This window comes from Pteropus alecto, unplaced genomic scaffold, assembly GCF_000325575.1.
Source record: "Pteropus alecto unplaced genomic scaffold, ASM32557v1 scaffold94, whole genome shotgun sequence".
In the NCBI taxonomy this organism is placed as follows: domain Eukaryota; kingdom Metazoa; phylum Chordata; class Mammalia; order Chiroptera; family Pteropodidae; genus Pteropus; species Pteropus alecto.
In genome coordinates, this window is record NW_006437736.1 from 4,765,021 (window position 1) to 4,780,768 (window position 15,748).

A 15,748-nucleotide genomic window follows, 5' to 3' on the forward strand; every position below is an offset into this window, starting at 1 on the left:
ATCGCAAGGTGTGAAGAACGAGTGAGGGAAAATGAGGTATCAGGGGCTCTGCTTTTTGTTTAGTACCCAGCGGTGAGAGGGGTGTCTGGAAATGTGGTGACCAGATGCTCCAAAGACTGTAAATTCCCACTGGGAGAGGGGAAGTCGAATGCCAGCCTCAGTCAGCTGCGCTTTTCCCTAATCCCTGAGTCAGATTTCGAGCTCAGACAGAGATGGCTTTATCCTGTTCCCCGTGGGGGTGGGGCTTTGTCCAAGTGCCCCTCTGGCCCATGATGTTTAGGCCACTGGCCATTGGGAAGGCCAACTGGGGCAGATCCACTGGCAATGTAGAATGAGATCAAAGACCAAGCAAAGGGGACAGGGTGGCCGAGTGGACAAGCAGACTCCTAGGGCACTCTGACAGTGGGCCCCTGAGACAGCGGGACCCGCTCCAGAACTCACTGCCAGGCACTTCTTGGCTCGGCCGAGTAGGGCAGAACATCCAGGTCAAGAGTCCCCAGGTGCAGCCCTTGAGTGGGCAGGGGTGGGGAAAGATGGTTAAATCTACAACACTACACAGATTGGCCTGTGCTGGCCAAACCCTCACTTTTTACCTCATTCATTCACATTATTGATTCAACAAATAGAGCAGAGCCTGCTTCGCATCCCAGGCTCCAGAGCCAGGTAGAGCTGGCGTGCACTGTGGCTCTCCGACTTCCTAGCCATGTGTCCTTGGACGAGTTACCCGACCTCTCTCGGTCTCTGCTTTCTCGTCTGTTGCAGAGCGATAATAATAAACACATCTGTGGGTTGTTGTGAAGATTAGATGAGATAGAGCGTTCTGCCCAGAGCCTACAAAGGGTAAAATACTTAGCAAATTATAACTTTTGTCATTGTTATTATTTCCGTTATTGTTATTATCATTAATTTCAGAACCATTAGTGTAGGGGTGGAGGGTTCTTCCTCATCGCGATGATCCCTTCCATGGGGAAGAGGTCCCACTTCACTCTCGGTTTCTCTGTCCCCTCATCTACTGACTCCTAGGGAAGAAAGAGTGATAGTATGTTTATTTTAGTTTGGGAAGAAAAAAAATCAGGCAGGTGCAGCCCAGCCCCTTTCTTTACACCTCTTGGAAGCGAGCTTCTTCTGCTCCGCCCCTCCTCCATCCGGGACATTTCACAAGTGCCTGTCCGGAGCCGCTGTGACCAGGCCGAGGTCGATCTTTTTAGGCTGTGGGTTCAGTAGCAAGAAATCTACCAGTCCACAAATACAAACTCCATTTCCCATTTTATCAGTAACAAAGATGATACCGTGTTTCTTTCTTAATCAGTTCATAGCTCTGGTGAAAAGGAGAAATGCTGTTTATGGGGTGCCCCTCAAATCCCAACAATTATAAATAATCGTTTGCACACACAGAGCTGAGATATGACCACCATCAGTTCAGTGAAACCGTTCAAAGGGAGAGTCGAATTCAAATCCAGATTTTCTTCTTCCCTTGAATCCCACGGGCATCCCCATCAACATTCCAAAGACTTGATGACCCTGTGATTTCAAGCAGAAATTTACAGTTTCATTATATAAAAGACAAAAACGGGGCTCCTTGCCCATTTATTCTTCTTAACCCACTTCCTCCCTGGAGCCGAGGTTAGCAGTTTTCATTACCACGGCTTACTTTTTTGTTTAGATCGCCCCTCCCTGCTGGATTCCAGATCCTTATCCCAGGCCTGATGCAGGAGAGGATTTCTTTTATGTGGCTTTTCTTTATGGGCTTCCAGGGCTGAGCTACCTTTGGTAAACTAGAGGTGCCTTGGACGCCCTGGCGATGAGGAGGGTTTCGTTTGTGGAGGAGGACTCTTGCTTGGAAATGGTGATTGCATGAAGCAGAGAGATGCTGAGATTAGGGGAAGTGAGAGCATTCCAGCTCAATAAATCAATCCCCTTTTAATTGTGTCCCCGTCAGTCAACATTCTCCCAGAGTCTGGAGGGCAAGGAGCTTGTTAGCAGAGTGATTCCTCACTGCCCTTTGTGCAGCTGAGCAGACTGTCAATCAGATGAAGCCACAGCAAGGAGAGGCTGGTGCAGGGGCTGCCGCCTCAGCTCCTGTGAAAAAAAAGGAGCCAATCAATACTCTTGGCTCCATTCGGAGCTCCTGAGAAATTTCAACCTGGGTTTTAATCTCTGTGCAAACAATGGAGTTCTAACCCCATTTTCTTAAACCAACCGGCTCACCTTGCGTATTTCTAATGCCTTGTACATTAAAGATCTTAAAATCACTGGCTATACCTTCCAAGCAGGCTCCAAAGGTTGTTAGACAATACAGCTTCTATTTGGCACCTAAACATGTCTTTCCTCATAAGAGAGGTGGTCCTGCCTCTCTTGTTCTTCCAGCAACATGCTGACAATAGGTTTACACCCACAAGGTGAATAAAAAGCTTAGCCATATTATTATTAACCGAATTATTCACAAAAGCTAAAAATGTATGAGAATCACTTGAGAGTCTTGCGAAAATGGGGATTCTGATTCGTGAAGTCTGAAGAGGATCCCAACGGTCTGTATTTCTAACAAGCTCCCAGATGCTGCTACTGCCGGCGGCCCATGGCCCAGACGTTGAGTAGTAAGGATCTAGAGTTAACTTATAACTTTTCATCAGGATAATGTTCCAAATATTAACATTGTCTCCTTAGTCCACGCTCTGTGGCCTCGCACACCTGGACAAGTTATTTACACTCAGTCAGCGCACTTTCCTCACTGGCATCTCAGGAGACAATGCACAGAAGTGCTTAGGACAGTACCCAGCACAGAGTAGGCATTTCATAAATGTTTCTGTCGATACGAGGGCCAGGCAAACTACAGCCTGCAGCCAAACCCGTCCTGCCACCTGTTTGTAGGAATAGTGTTAGCACAACACAGCCATGCTCACGTATTTCTGTATTGTCTGTGGCTTCTTCTGCACTAAAATGGGAGACTTGAGAAGTTACAACAGAGACTGTATGGCAGCAGTCCCCAACCTTTTTGGCACCAGGGACCGGTGCTCCTTTGAGAATCTAATGCCTGATGATGTGAGGTGGAGCTGAGGCAGTGATGCTAGTACTGGGGAAGTGGCTGCAAATACAGATGAAGCTTTGCTTGCTTGCCCACCACTCACCTCCTGCTGTGTGGCCCTGTTCCTAACGGGCCACAGACCGGTACCCAGTCAGCAGCGAGTATTGGGGATCTCTACTGTATGGAACACAAACCCCGATGTACTTACTATGGGGCCCTTCACAGAAAAAGTTTGCCAACCTCTCTGATCTATCTCATTTATTCAACAATAAAAATTTACCAAGTGCTTATTGTGTACCAGGTAGCGGGCTGGGCCCTAGAAATAATGAAAAGTCTCTTCCGCTGAAAGATCTCAGCTTCTAATAAATACTTCATTAATCCCTATGATATCCCAGACATACACTATTTCCAGTCTCTCTGCTTTAAAATGAATTTGTAACAGCTTCTACTTCAGAATGTTTGCTGTATGGACTTATTGAGCCAATGTATTTTAAATTCTTAGAACATTGCCTAGAGTGTATTAAGTGTTCAATAAATGTTAGCCATTATTATCATTATCCATATGGGGTTTTCATTTAAATTTTACATTCACAAGGGTATTACCGTTGCTGTTTTATAGATGTGGGAACCGCACGCAGCCAGGATCCTTGGTCTTATGAATTTGAAGCCACCCTGTGCAGTCAGTTCACAAATATCTCCCCATCGTCCTGTCCCTCGTCATCTCTTACAGTCTGGCCAGGACGGTCCTCAAGTTTGGTACAATAACGACAATAAAAACATCACCTTTAGCTAATAGCTAGAGGCACCATAGGGAGGGCAGCATCACAACGGATCACAAGCCATGAGGTAGGCACCTTATATTTTCTGGACATAGATACAAAAAGGGACATTTCCAAAGGATTTGTCTCACAGCTAATAAGTGATTGAATCGGGACTCAAGCCCGGTTCCACTTGACTCCAGGACCCACAGAACAACTCCTGCACTCCACTGCAAACATCAGACAGTTCGTGGGCTTGCGATAAACATTTGAGGTATCCTTGCAGATGGCACTTATGACCCAATGCTGAGTAACCTCACACCCCATGAATTAGCAAAACCCTTCACGGACCTTTGGTTGGCTGGCAACAGATGAATCAGTCGCAGAGCTGTACTGACATCTGCTCCCAGGAGAACAAACCAGAAACTAAAGGCAGAGAATGGTCAAAGCTATTCATTAGGCCCTGTGGCCCAAGGTGAGAAGCAGAGGCTTTGGGTTCTGATCCAGGTTGATGAGCGCACCTTTGCCTAAAGGCTTAGTACTGGGCCTCGCCCTTGTGAACACGCAATTAGCAGTAGCTGTGCAGGTTCTGAGCTTTGACATCAGAGAGAACAGGACGGAAACCGCAGCGCCAGTCATTACTAGCTATGGTTTCTCAGGAAAATTCTCACCCAGGTTCCTTTTCTGTACAGTGAAGTTCATGACAGTGACGACCTTGTAGTGTCACTGTGAGAAGTAATTGACATAAGAGGCATCACACGTGCAGCAGTGATGGTACCACCATGTAAGCCCACAATAAGTGCCATTTATTATTATTTTCATGACCCCAGCACAGCCCTAGCCCCGGTAGCTCTCCATCAAATCTCCCTCTAATTTTCCTGATTAAAACCTGACTAGAAACATATGCAACAAGTCCTTCCCTTACTGAGTCAAGCCTTCAAATCTTTTTAATAAATGTTTCCTCTAAGTCCAATTTCGTGGCGAGAGAAAAGTAAGTTTCCTTTAAGAGCCCCAAATACATTGTTGCATATGCCATAAATGCTTGACTCACCTCTTCTCTACTGACCTACATTTTCGTTGAGACATGCTCTACTTTCGATGGTGATCTTTATTCAGTCAGTAAATCTTCAATGAACAACTACTATGTGCCTAGCACTATTCTCAATGTTGAGGATATGGAATCAAAACAAAGCAGACAGCTGGCTACTCTCACAGAGTCGACACTGTGGGGAAAAACAGACAATAAACATGCGAACAAGTAAATCACTTAACTATGGGGAAAGACAAACAATAAACACGTGAACAAGTAAATCACTTAACTTCTCATGTGGTTAACGCTTTGAGGAACGTAAAACAGGGGTGTGTGAAGAAAGCAAGTCAGGGTGGGAGGGCAGGTGGCCTGTAGATTGTGTGGCCATGGAGACTCTAAATGACAGGGAGACGCAAAACATGCAAAGATGGAGATGAGCATTCCAGGCCAGCGGAATGGCCAGTGTAACGACTGTAGGGTGGGAAGAACTTGGTCTGTTCTGGAAACCCACAAATTTATGGGGGAGCAAAGGTGTTTCGCTCAGAGAGAGCCAGGGGCAGGTGCCTGGTCTCAGGGGACTACTGGGGTTATGGGAAGAAATGTAGGTCTTTTTCTAAGAGTAATAAGCTACTTGAGGGTTTAAGTGGAAGAAAGACATGATCTGATCTGAATTTTAGAGCAATCACTGTGGCTGGATATGGAGAATAGGTTGGAAGGGGGCAAAAGGAAGCAGACTGGCCAGTTAGGGGGAGGAAATGGTGGTGTGGAAAAGAGGGGGCAGTGGCAACAGAGACAAGCAGACAGATTTGGGTTGTATTTTACAAGTCAAGCCAATCTGTCTAGTTATACGTGATTAAAGAGAGAGAGTGTTTCACTGGCAATGGGTCCTGACGTTTGCAACAATCTGCCATTCGATCCTGACTTTGATCTGCTCCATGGCAAGGTCTGTTAACTCTGATCTCCACCTGAATTAAGAGCGTTATAAAAAATGGCTTTAAATGCTCAGGGGTTACTTCAAGCAAGAGTGCCCTAAAATAAGAAGTACCTCTGAAAATATGTGTAGACACCAATCCACCCAAAACGCCTGGGTGCCACCAAAGACAGGGGCTGGTCAAGTCTCCTTGCTGTGTCTCCATCCCGGGAAGCCCCTCTTCCCTTCAGGCAGCACGATGCAGTAGAAAGAGCATGGGGGTGGCACCCGCAGGGGCTGTGTCTTCACCTGAGAGGGCTTCACCAGCTTCAAGATCAGTGTCCAGTTGCTTAATCTCATTGGGCATCAGGTTCCACCTCAAGAGCAGGGGCTTACAGAGATAACTGATGCATTCTGACCAGCACATGGTCACTGCTCCGTAAACTCTCACTGCTCAGCATCCCTGTTCTTAATAACCAGTGGTTTGCTCAGCTTTCCTAATTTTTTTCAGAGCTGACCCTCCCCGAATTAGGTTTCAGAGTAAGAAATAAATGTCCTACACCACCACATCCCTCCTACTTTATTTACCGTGTTAGTCTGGGTCCTCCAAGAAGCAGCCATCAAGACTGGATTGAACATACAAGAATTTTATGAGGGGAAATACCTCCAAGAGAAAATACAAAGAGATCGCAGCAAGGCTGGGACAGCTGTCAGACCCCAATGCAAGGCTGATCCCGAGTGAAGGAGAGAAGGGAGGATGGTAGATAGAAGCGTCCTAGAGTGCCAAGCCCTCTAAGAAAAGTTTGACAAAGTTGTCAGGGAAACTTCAAGCCAAAGTTGACCATCAGAGGAGCCCCATGTCACCAGAAATAAGCCTGTCTTATTAACCTTGCAGATCTCACTTGCTGGCTGGAAGCAGTCATTGCAAGGCACCTTAAATCTCCGATGAAGCCAGCCAGGTTAGAGATATCTGGATTATTGACCAAGGATGATTTCTGTTGATCCAACTATTTATGTGGTGGGATTCATAGGTACTTCTAGAGCCTCTTCTCTAATCTCAACTCTAAGTGGGCTTCTGAAGGTCTTTATTACCTATACCCATGGTTATGGTTTTGCATCCTTTTGTACCACTTCATAGTCACTTGCCTCACCCCACTCCTGGCAGGCCTGGAGCCTTAGGAATGCTGGTAAGAAAAAAATGCCAACATATCATCTTTCTCTTCTTTAGACACAAATAGGCTTCTCACCACAATATAGTCAGGCATTCATACCCAAGCACCGCAGTGATTAGTTTATGAAGTTCCCACCCCACTGTGGAGATTATCTACCCCACCAGTAACACCTCCTTCGTGGAAAACTTTTGCACATGGCGCTGAGTCCCTGTTTCCCGTAAGCCCTTCCACCATCCGAGGTGACTGTCACGTGGATGATTTCCTGCCTGCTTTGACTTCCGTCTCCACCTACCTCCACTGCCCTCCTGCTTCAATCATGCATTCTTGTAGCCACACCTAGACCTCAGCTTCAGGAGAGATGGCCTTACCTCTGAAATATTAAAATCAGACAACTCCTTTTCTGCCCGAAGCCTCGCATTTCAGAAATTATCCGAGGGGGGTGCACAGACCCTTTGAACGAGAATTCCCTGGGCTATTTGTTAAATATGCACATCCCAGCCCATACCTCAGATCTATGGGTTTAGAATTTCTAAAAGAGGTACTTAGAAATCTACATTTTTAAAAAAGCTCCCTAGATAACACTTATGCACAGTTGAGTTTAAGAACCACTCACTACCTATCAGCCGGGCCCCGCATTACCCTCACCACACCTGGACTTCAAACCCACAGAACCCTCTGCTCCCTGGCTCCGCAGCATTCATTCCGCCAGCCCTTCCTGTCATCGCTTCCCGCCTGTCCTGCACACACCCCATGTTCCACCACTTCAGCCCTCTTGACAATTTCAATTTTCTTGCCCAATAAGCCACCCTTGTCCAGCAAAACCCTGGTCCTAGGACAATCCACCTACTAACTTTTTCCCATTGGGGCTTATTGATTTATTTATCCTTTCACTAAAATGTTGCTCAATGCCCAAAGCATTCTAATCATTAGATAAAGTAATTGAGTGAGTGACTGAGTGAGTGAGTGAGTTTAATCCATGATCATTTGCCCTTAAGGAGCTCACGGCTGAGTGGGCATGCTACCTCAGTGAAAGAAGTAAGCACAGGGCATTATGGATGCATGAAGTAAGCACAGGGCATTATGGATGCATGAAGGAAAGGATGCCAACCCAGTTTGAGCTGAAGCAAGATTAGGAAAACATGCTGGATGAGGTGTCTCAGATGAGTCAAAGAATAGTGAAAAGGGGGTAGAAAGAAAAAGTACAGGGGGAGGCGGTCCAGGCTGCAGGGAAGTGAGAACAGCAGAGCAGGTGTGGAACGTGAAAAGCACGTCAACGCTGCTGAAGCGTGAAGTTCACGGCGTGGAGGGGTGATAATATTTTCCAAACAAAAACCCAGGATATATAGCCCCAATGAGGCGGAATGTTCCAAATCAGGAATGTCTCAGAAAATACCAGAGATGATGTCACCAATACACTGGTTAGTTAGGGCTCAATCTACCGCCTCTTACACACACTCCAGCCCCTACACACCCCTCAAATCCTCACTCGAAACCACCAGACAATAAAACTCACCATGCGAGATTCTCGGAGACTCTTCTCACATCAACTCTAGTAGTATTTATAACAGTGAAAAAATAAAGAATACCCAAGCATTCATCAATCGGAGATTGGCTAAATCAATTGTGGTACATTCAAATACACTATGCCATCATATTAGACTTTATTTAATAATAATAACATGAGAAAATCCTCACAACGAATATTTTTTAAATAAAGCAAGTGTATTCAGTTTATCCTACATGACCTCTGTTTTTTTCTTTTTTTTTTTTAAATCTATGTGTATATGGTAACATGATATATCATCATAGAACAGAATAAATGATTAGGTTCCAATTTTTTTCTAGTCCTACTCTGATCTATTCTTCATGCCATAGTCAGATCGATATTTCTAAAATGCAAATCTTATAACTACCTAAAACCCTTCAAATTCCAAACTCCTTTATCGTGGAGCCCAAAAGTCAATATCAACTGGCCCCTTTCCAACGCCTGTCCTTCTATACCATCTCTCACCTTTGGGCCTTTGCACATGCTGTCCCTTCTCCTGAAATGCCTTTCTCCATTCCCTTCAACTTCCTGACTAGCTCTGCTCATCCTTCAAGATGCGAGTTACGTGTTACTGACTGTGCCTCGTCCCCCGACCACCATCACTGTCAAGCCATAATCCGGAACCTCTCCTGTATGCTCCCATCACACCCTGTGCTCTCCTCATAGCATTTAACCTCCATGATGACAGAAACCGTGTCTGTCTTACACATCGAAAAAAGTCTGTGTTAGTTATCTATTGCTGCACATCACATTTCCCTAAAACTTGGTGGCTTAAAACAACAAACATGTATTATCGCATACAGTTTCTGAGAATCAAGAGACCAGGAGTATGTTAACTGTGTGACTCCAGCTCATGGTCTCTCACGAAGTTATAGTCCAGATATTGGTGCGGGCTGCAGTCATCTGAAGGCTTGACTGGGGCTGGAGAACTCATTTCCAAGATGGTTCAGTCACATGGCTGTTGGCAGGAGGCCTCAGATTTTGTCACCATTTGCATGTCTTTATTAGGTTGTTTGAATATCTTCATGATATGGCAGCTAGCTTCTCTCAGGGAGAAGAAACCAAGAGAGAAAGCAAGGATATAACAGATTCAACATCTTTTTAAAATTCCAATTGTAAATACAAGAAAACACAAAAAAGTCAGGTGATATGACACAGCTAGTTAGCATCGGAGGCAACATTTGAAAACAGGCAGTCCGTCTCCAAAGCTCTCGTTCTTAATCATCATGCTATACTGCTTCTCTAGGCAAATCAGTACATATTTTCTTCCCTAAATAACCTAGTTTCTGGTTCATACTATATGCCAAGCACTGTGTTAGATACTTTAGGAGACATTTCAGTCATGCACACATGTCCTCCCCCTCCCCCCAAATCCCCAAGATTTTGGGGTAGCCATGGTTTGGAAAGAGAAGGGTAGCCAAAGCTTGTTGACTTCACAAAGCTAGTTTCATAATCCAGTTTCATGGGAAGTGCCAGATTTCTCTGGAGAGGTAACCTGAGCTTAGCTATGTCAGGGCTCTTGAACCAGCAAGGCCAGTATCACCACTGCTAAGGCAGTATGCTCGCCCATCAGCACCTCCGCCCCAGGAGATGAGGCTGGGACGTGAGTGTGCGGGGTAAGGCTGACAGCTGCAAGTTGGGCCTGATGATTTCATTAGAGAACCATTTTATAGCTGCCTTCCCCAGGCTGCAAGAAATCTTGGAGGGAAACAGCCCAGCAATGAAATCACCAGTGAGGCGCCAGGCACAATGGCACCCTTGTAGGATGTAGCTTGTGATCTCACGGGTCTAGAAACACTGAGCCATAATCCTTGCCCTAGCCCAGCCCCACCCAGGTGCAGCCCAGTGCAGCCTGCAATGTCCATGAACTGGCATTAATCTCCTCCAAATCCAAAGAAACAGGCACCATTCCCTGTAGAAGCATTTTTCAATTTTCGCCTTGGTTTAAATATCATAAGAAGAAAACTTGAATGTCGTCCCACTGAATTACTATTTACCTTAATCTGAATATAGGAGTTTTTCATATTCCACTACATCATATATACTAAAGGACAATTCTTTATTCTTTTATAAAACATTATCCCCAGCTTATACAGAGAGGATCTAGAATTTAGACATATAAAATGCAGCAAGACAACATGAATTATATCAGCATGAAAGAAGAGAAATCAAGATTGGAACCTTAAATGGAGCCAGGAACGAGGCAAATACAGACAATGTATACTATGAAGTACTTTACACTTAGTATGGATGGTTATGTTTTGGTTCTGAGATTTCAAGAAACCAAAGCAAAGAAGGAAACCTAATCAAATCCAAAAATCAGTGTTCAGCACATTTCTTGTGAGTATATTATACTTCAATAACGTTTTTTTTTTTTTTTTGGCAAATTATAGTGTTCATGATTTAAACTAGCCAGTTGCTCAACCAAAACACAGCTACCAGAAAAAAATAATAAGTTTATTCCAACATTTATCTTAAAGAGAATGCTAAATGAGGTAGTAAATAATATCCTTATTAAAATCTCTTGGTGCAGGCCAACAGTGTTACTCTAAAACTCAGGGGTTGGCAAACTACAGTCCATGAGCCGAACCTGGTTCTCAGCATGCTTTTGTAAGTAAAGTTTTACTGGAACCAAGCTATGCTCACTTTTTTACATATCGTCTATGGCTACTTCTTTACTACAAAAAGCCGGGGTTTAATAGTTGCAATAGACCTTACAAAGATGACATACCCAGAGGGGATCCCCACAGTGAGTCATACTCTTGTATAATCCTCTCCCCTTGAGTGTGGTTGGAACCTGGCATTTGCTTCAGACCAATAGATTACAGCAAAGGTCATGGGCTGCCACTTCCTTGATTCAATTACATCGTATGGCAAAGGTGATAGGAGATCACTCCCTTGGTTATGTCACTTTATGTAAGACTCCATCTTCACTGAGTGGCCTTGAAGAAGCAAGCTGCTATTATGTGAAATGTCTGTGAAGAGGGCCACATGGCGGGGAGCTGCCGGTGATCTCGGGAGCTGAGGGCCTCAGTCCTACAACCACAGGGAACTGAATTCCCTGTGGACTTGGCTGTCACTTCTTCTCAAGTCCAACAACCATGTGAACTTGGCTGTCACTTCTTCTCAAGTCCAGCCTCTGGATGAGAATGAAGGCCAACCACCTACTTGATGGTAACCTTGTGAGACCCTGAGCAGAGGACCCAGCTCAGCTAAGCCACACCCAGACCCAGGGCAAGAGAACCTGTGAAAAAATAAGTGTGTGTTGCTTAAAGTTGCTAAGTTTGTGGTAAATTGTTACTCAACACAGAACATGAACATACCCTTTGGCTTACACAGCCTGAAATATGTTTTATCTGGCCATTCATAGTAAAAAAAAAATGCTAATCCTTACACTAAAACACAATTCAAAATAATAATAATAATAATTCTATGAGGAGTGTATGAGGTTTTCAAAACACCGTGGATAGAAGTAATAAGAATGTTTAGAGGCCCTACTCTGGGTCACAGCCATTGACATTGAAACAAGAGAGTATATGACACTGAGCAGGGCCCATGAAGGCAAGTGAACAGGAACAGCAGTCCCCCTTATCCGCGGTTTCACTTTCCACAGCTTCAGTTACCCGTGGTCAACAGCAGAGCAAAAATGTTAAACGAACAATTCCAGAAATAGACAATTCTTGTGTTTTAAATTGAGTGCTATTCTGAGTAGCATGATGACACCTCACGCGCTCCAGCTCCGTCACACCCAAGAGACGAATCTTCCCTTGGTCCAGCATATCCGCACTATGTACGCAGCTGTCTTGGTTATTAGATCGACGGTCATAGTATCTCGTGCTTGTGTTCAGGTAACCTTTAAAGCACAAGACTAGTGATGCTAGTAATTCAGATATGCCAAAGAGAAGCCATAACATGCTTCTTTTAAGTAAAAAGGTGAGTACAGTACAATAAAATATTTTGAGAGAGAGGGAGGTAGGGGGAGAGAGAGTGAGCACATTCACATAACTTTTATTACAGCATATTGTTATATTTGTCACCATGGGGCTTTTGGCAGAGTTTCTGGAGGTGAGGTATTCTAGGAAGCTTGATTAATATACAGAAAGAAACAACGTGTAGTACATGATGAGTGCTCAAAAATGTTAGCTATTATTAGTATTACTAACTGGAAAGTAAAAGACATCCTTTATTTTGGGGACAAGTTGTCATCGTGGGGCTTTTGGCAGAGTTTCTGGCAGTGAAGTAATCTAGAAAGTGTGAAGCATTAGAGGAAGGTGAAGGAAGGTGAAACTGGTCTTCCAGGAAGAGTGTCGTCTTTCTAGGCAGAGGGAAGGGAAACACGGCAGTCACACATTCCTAAAATGAGAATAAGGGTCAAGGCTTAATGGGTTGGTTCCCAACCCCAACAGCACTTTAAAATCCCCCAGGGATAGATTTTGTTTAATGCTGAAGGCCAGATCCCATGCCTGACTTATTGAATCAAAATCTCTGGGACTGGGCCCAAATGTGGATATATTTTTATTAATTTCCTCAAGTGATTATAATGTGCAGTAATGGGCAGACTGAGAAGGACAATTATTTCAAAGTGCTTGAGGTCTGGGGCCTGGGCCTCATCTCATGTCCGTCTATGCAGAATCCACAATAAGGCCAAAATCAAGGTCCTTCGCTAAAATCCAACAACATCGTGACCACTGATACAGAGTTGGAAGGTGCACTAACCATCCATATACTTCCACATACCTCCCTCATCAACAGAACCATGTGCTAAAATGAAGGACAAGAGACGAAGGTAAAGATAGCCTCGATGTACTAGAATTTCTAGAATGCACTAGAAATTAGAATGCATTAGAAAAATGCACTAGCATGGATTTAAGTCTTCAAACACGTGCTCCAGCAGCTTCCTCTGCCTCCTTCTTCACACCTTCCCCTCCCTGCTCCAAACCGAAGCCAGTCTCTGTGCCAACAGCACACACATGCTGTGGTGCTGCTCACCTGATTTCTAGCCACCACCTATCTCACTGGAGGTGGCAAAGACTGAACAACCTGACAAGGATGTAATGAACCATTAAGATGGGCTTTTGTTTCCCTATTTGTCCCCTTCCAATCCTCAAGCAGTCAAATCAGATAGAAAGAGCAAGCCTCAACCTCTCTCCAGGTGAAGAAACGGTGCTGAGTGTGAGAGAACAGGCTAGCACCCTGCCCAACCCACCTTGGAGCTTTCCTTCTCACACCATTTCATTCAGTCCCAACATTTCCCATCAGAAGTCAGACTTCCCACTTTGCAGTAAAAAATACCGGAACCGCAGAGCTCCATGATCTGCGACCAGTTCCCACCAGGTTCAAATCTTCCCCCATCTATCTCAGCTGAGTCAGGACTTTTGCCTATTCAGGGGCATTTTTAGGTCTCTTTCAGAAGCTACTTTAAGCATTTCAAGTACAGAGACGATTAAGGCAGGGAACTGGTTATAAAGGTGTTGGGAGGGTTGGAGGAGCAAAGGGAAACAGAGGACATTTCCCTTCAGGATCGCAAAGCTGCTGGTAAGTCTGGACTAGAGTCGCAGCCTCACCAACACTGCTGATGCCGCCAGCAACGCCAGGGGCGTCATAGCCGCCTGCGGTCAGTGACCCCAGTAGCCCACTGCTGGCAACAGACACGAGTGTTTTTCTCACTTTATCAGCCAAAGCAAGTCACAAGGTCAGCCCAGATTCAAAGATGGGCAAATAGGTTTCACCTCTTGACGCAATGAGTTACCGAGTCATTGCTATGTTCTTAACGTTTGTGCCCTCATCCCACAATAAAAATTCATGTGTTGAAACCTAACCCCCAGACTGATGGTACTAGACGGGGCCTTTGGGAAGTGCTTAGACCATGGGGGTGGAGGCCTCATGAGTGGGCTTAGTGCTCTTATAGAAGAGACCCCACAGAGCTCCTTGGACCCTTCTGCCTATGAACCAAAAAGAGTGACCTTGCCAGACATGGAATCCACCAGCACCATGATCTTGGACTTCTCAGCCTCCAGAACTGTGAGAAATAAGTGTCTGTTGTCTATAAGCCACTCTGTTTATGGTATTTTCATTATAGCACTGAACAGACTAAAAGGATTATTTCATCAGGGGCACAGGCGCGGAGGAATTATTAACGGGGGCCATAGAAGCCATTGATCAGATCTGGCCCGCTGGAGCCCCTCCCAGCGCCTCCCACAGGGCCTTGCGCCAGGTGGGAGCCCACTCTGTGAGGTCACGAGCTCAGGAGGGCAGAGGCCTTGTCAGTTTTGCTCCCTGCTCTCTATAACACCTGGCACCTAGCAGGGGCCGAATGTTTGAATGTGTTCATCAACTAAAGCAAACAGGTACGGGAAAATAAAGTGTGTTCTCGTCTCTTCGGGTGCACGGTTCCATGACAACACAGCTGCCTCCCTCTCGTCGGACTAAGTCTCCACGAGTACCATGTGCCGAAGGGTGGCTCGCAGATGCCTCTGCAGGACGATGATTTGAAAAATTCCTCGAACTTAATATCACCATGGATTCCGGGATCTGAAAGATTCTCCCCGCTTGCCAAGAGAAGGAAGTCTCTCACCACCGAGGCCCCTCTTTTGTTGCTGGAGTGGTAATGTTTGGGGAGAACAGAGCAGACGGAGCACTTCACCTTTCTTTCCATGACATAGAGCGTCTAAGAATGTGCGGTTGCTCCAGCCGGCGGTGACTGCGCGTGAGCTGAGCGTGGGCCGGGGTGTCAGCCCCCAGCACACGCTCTGTGGCTGCAGCACCGGCTTGCTGGTGAGGCAGCAGGGGGCCTTCCTCACGCATGAAGGAAAGAGGCTCCAAGCCTCCCCACAGCTGAGAATGTGGGTCAGCTAGGATGTCTCGAGGTAGACAAATGTCTTGCCTCCAGCTCCCGGTACACACACATAGGCACACACACGACCTGAAATCGGCAGGTCTGCAGAGGCCTCAGCCTCCCCCGCTTCCACGTCCTCTGTCTTGATCCAGGCCTATATTTGAATCTCCAGTCAGGTGACACTCCTGACATTTAAAGACTGGTGAGGGCCCAGCCTAAAGAATCTACTGGACTGCAGGTTGCATGCTGAGATCCTGCACCTTGATTTCTGGTTCGGCATCGCCCCGCCCCTCAGCCCCGCCATCCACACGCAGCTCTGGTTCACACCCTGAGGTTGGTGTTGTTCCCAGTTTCCCCTCAGGACCCACATGTCAGTCTCCAATGCTCCAACCACAGCCTCCTCCCTGGGGCTAAGTTATATGTTCAGCGCCAGCCACTGCATCCCATACTCTCACTCCCCCGGTGCCTCCCATCT

The 15,748-nt window shown here is 45.8% G+C and overlaps 1 long non-coding RNA gene across 8 annotated transcripts in view; it reads right to left on the reverse strand.

The window, feature by feature from the left end:
- Positions 1-1,247: 1,247 nt before the first annotated feature.
- LOC107195859 overlaps positions 1,248-15,748 on the reverse strand; it is a 120,542-nt gene continuing 106,041 nt past the window's right edge. For 5 of the 8 annotated variants that reach the window (XR_003047118.1, XR_003047113.1, XR_003047112.1 and 2 more), the window contains 2 exons: positions 1,652-2,079; positions 1,248-1,521 (listed from right to left, as the gene is read on the reverse strand). This is a non-coding gene — a long non-coding RNA (uncharacterized LOC107195859). Of the gene's footprint in view, positions 1,522-1,651; positions 2,080-4,831; positions 5,004-15,748 lie in introns of all 8 variants that reach the window. The other 3 variants (XR_003047117.1, XR_003047114.1, XR_003047115.1) reach the window with 2 other exon arrangements.